Genomic DNA, 2766 nt, shown 5'->3' with positions numbered 1-2766 from the left:
TTATAAATTGTTAATAATTCTTCAGTTCTGGTCCCACAACTTTCTTCATGTAGTCCAGCATCCAAGATTATTTCTCAGCATACAGACTGCATAGGTATACTGAAAGGCTATAACAAAGATACACATCTTTCTGATCTTAGGAAACACTATCTCTTTGTTTGAACAGGTGCCTCTTGGTCTATATAGATTTAAACACAAATAAGTCTTCTGGAAGCCTCATTCTTTACATCATTATACACAATTTGTTATAATGCTCACAGTTTTATGTCTCCTTATACTCAATAAAACAATAAGCAAACATCTTCTGGTATCCTCTGTATGTAGCTAAAAACCATCAGACATCAGCAATGATATCCTTGGGTTTGTTATCCTCTTCCGAATCCTACACTGTCGTATCAATGTATTATTGTGACTTTTACACCATTATCTTCAGCAAAACTTTACTTGTATGTGATATTAATGATATTCAACATTTTCTTATTCTGTTTAATCACGTTTCCTGAGAACTAGCCAAAGTATTAATCTATTTCATTTAGTTGACCAGCTAATTTTCTTCCAAATTTTATGGCAAAGAACAGTTATACCTCACAATATTACATTTATTTATTGAATTATCTTAGGTGGTATTCTGTCAGAAGCCTTCTATTTTGCAAATACTTTCTGTGCACTTTAGATTCTTTCCTTCATTACCACTGCTTCCTGAAAATATATTGTTTCTAAAATAGTCTAATGTTGACTACTTTATTTTTACCAATTATTTTAAATATAGTTACTTTATATATTCTTTCTGTGATGGATTAAAATAGTGTGTAGGTGTTTCCATAACTCCTAGTATAATGTAAATATCCTATATCTTATAAATCTTAACATCTGTGCAAAAATTTTAAGACTAGAGACAATAATATGACCACAAGATCAGCCCTGATCTGATGTAGGGGAAGTTTCCTCAGGGATGTGGTTTGCACTGAAAATATTTGTATAGTGAGAAGAATGATGGCTTAGTGGTAAAGAATTGTCCTTCCAACCCAAAAGCAAGTGTGTGTGTGTGTGTGTGTGTGTGTGTGTGTGTGGGCGCGCGCGCGAGTGTACACATTCCCTTTCTCCTCTCCCCCTTCCTCCCTCTCTCTTTTTCTCTGGACAAATGTGATACATTATGATAGACTAAGAGAAGATTAAAGTTGTTAATTATTTCATTTTACAAGAATACAATTTGTAAAATGTGTTCAGCACTAATAAGGTGAGAAACAAAGATATAGGGAGAGAGAGACACACAAGAGAGACAGTGATTATGCTGGTAGCTTTGCAGTTGTGCGGTTGTACTACTAACCCCAAAGCAGATAGCTTGAATCCACCAGCTGCTGTGTGGGAGAAAGATGGACAATCTCCCCTCACACAATTCACAGCCTCTGAAAACCCTGGATGGCCAGCAGTGAGTCTATTTCAATATGGCATTACATAGCAAGAATATGTATGTGTGTGTGTACACAAAACTAGCTAGCTTATTGACCAATCCTGAGTCTGACCTAAGATTTGATCCACTGATCTGAGACTTACTAGCTTCTAAAAGCTCATTAGACATTTATTTATGTAAATCTCTCTTTCTACATACATAAGCTTCACTGATTTTCCTTCTGTGGAAAAACCAGCCTAAAAAAATTCTATTTCTTATAGTGCTCCTTAATTATACAATATTTTATCCATATAAGCCTTCACCATTTTAAGTTCCATTTGCTTTTATTGACTCCACAGTTAAAAGCAAGTTTATAGTCTCATCTGACATCTGTTTGATCTTTGTTTTGTTTTTCTTCTTTTTGATGACCTTTTGCTGTTTTCATGTATGAAGTAATTTATGTCATCCCACAACTCATCTAGTCTTTGAAACAACAGCAACAAAAAATGTCCAGAGGGAATTTTAATTTATTTTTAAAAAGTGAGAAGAAAGTCTGTATTCAACACCTGTTTTACAGCAGGTCCTAAGACAGGCAGCACACATCTGGAATCTCCAAGCTTCTCTGAGAACTGCACTTAGCATTAACCTACCATAGCTTTTAAATATGCCTGTGAACACTATATGTTAGTGTTATTTAATCTTTTGTGTGCTATTTAACATAATTGATATATTAGTATTATTATTATGAAAATGGTAATTTTATTATTCAAGGAACCCTTAAAACTATTTCCCATATAAGTTAACATTAATTGAGTGGGTGGTTTTTGGTTTTTTAACTTTTTATTTATCTGTTTTAAGCTCTGCTTATTTTATTTTTGCTTTATTTCATTTTTGCTTTTAAAGTTTTCATTGGAACACTATAACTTTAGATAATGGACATTGGTCAAATTTTGACAAAACTTGGACCAAACACAGACATGCTGTTTTCATAATTAGTCCTGCTAAGATTAATAGCAGACTATTTAAGAGAAGTCTCAGGTTGAAGTAGTCCCAAATATGTAATCGGCTATATGCACCCATAATTTCAAACATGAACAGCTCCATCCATGGTTCAGTTCCTTAATTTCTCTATGGCCCTTGGGTTCAGATTTATCAATCAGGGGAATGAGTATAGTATGCAGGGTGGTTTTGGAGAAACTGGTGATAGGCTAGGATCCTGTAGACTGCCATTTGTGACACAGCTACATGGTGACTGTGGGTGATGTAAGGTGGTCTTGTAGAGATTGCTGAGTAGCTGGAAGCTATGTCCCAGGCGAATGAGCTTTTTTCCAAAGGAAAAATAAGCTGAGCTTGTAACCATCCTAATCCTCTCTTCT

Source organism: Elephantulus edwardii, unplaced genomic scaffold (assembly GCF_000299155.1).
Source record: "Elephantulus edwardii isolate Elephantulus edwardi_28Jun2011 unplaced genomic scaffold, EleEdw1.0 scaffold00136, whole genome shotgun sequence".
Taxonomy (NCBI): Eukaryota; Metazoa; Chordata; class Mammalia; order Macroscelidea; family Macroscelididae; genus Elephantulus; species Elephantulus edwardii.
This window is presented reverse-complemented; position numbering follows the sequence as displayed.